Genomic DNA, 950 nt, shown 5'->3' with positions numbered 1-950 from the left:
CACAAGAGTTCTCAGTGCTGGACAAACTCTGTGCTTTGTTTATGACTCCAGCCAATTTGGCTGTCAAACTGACTTTGTCAGGAAGTGATGTTAATTGTTTTGCATCTTGACATGGAGTAAGGCCAATCTTTTTACTTTGTGTCATCTTTGGATCATCATATATCATATTTTGAATACCTGATCAAGGTTGTTTGCTGTTTACTGAAGTCACCTCTTTCATTTCTCAGATATAAGTACTCTCAAATATGATACTATGGACATGAATCAGGTCTAAGCCAAAACTGATGACTGCACGCACAATCCTGACATCACATTGGGGGGCACATATAGGCAGGAAATTTGATTGTGTCACTTATTATATGACATGAAAAACTCTTTGTGTGAGAGTTAGGGTTTCACCTTCATAGCAGGAGTAAATAGGGCATGATTTTTTATTGTTACTGTAACGTGAAATCTTGAGAGGGACTTGTGTTTTTTGAGCTGTGAAAACCACTTGAAAGAAACCACCGAACAGAAAGCACTCCCTGCAGGCTGGGGAGATGTGTTCTCATGGTCACACCTGCAGGCTGGGAAGATGTGTTCTGGTCACACCTACAGGCTGGGGAGATGTGTTCTGGTCACACCTGGGCAGATGTGTTCTCATGGTCACACTGTTCGTCTTCATGTATATTATGTAAATAAGTTCATATCATTGTGAGATTCAGCACCAAACTGTTGTTTTTGTTCTTTTTTGTATATTTGATTTGAATAAAATACTCATGTGTGAAGAAGGTATCAAATAATACCTGATGTATTGCTTCCCATACAAGGGAGACAACTACAGTAGGAAAGAAAGGCATTACGAGAACATGTAAAAACCATTTTATCTGTGCTGGCTACAAGCTTGAAAGAAGATATACATACGAAGTGTGTGAAGTTTTGCAGTGATGCTTAGCCAGATTTTACTACAT

Source organism: Liolophura sinensis, chromosome 8, assembly GCF_032854445.1.
Source record: "Liolophura sinensis isolate JHLJ2023 chromosome 8, CUHK_Ljap_v2, whole genome shotgun sequence".
Classification (NCBI taxonomy): domain Eukaryota; kingdom Metazoa; phylum Mollusca; class Polyplacophora; order Chitonida; family Chitonidae; genus Liolophura; species Liolophura sinensis.
The sequence above is the reverse complement of the archived record's forward strand: the minus strand, read 5'-3'. Positions refer to the sequence as shown.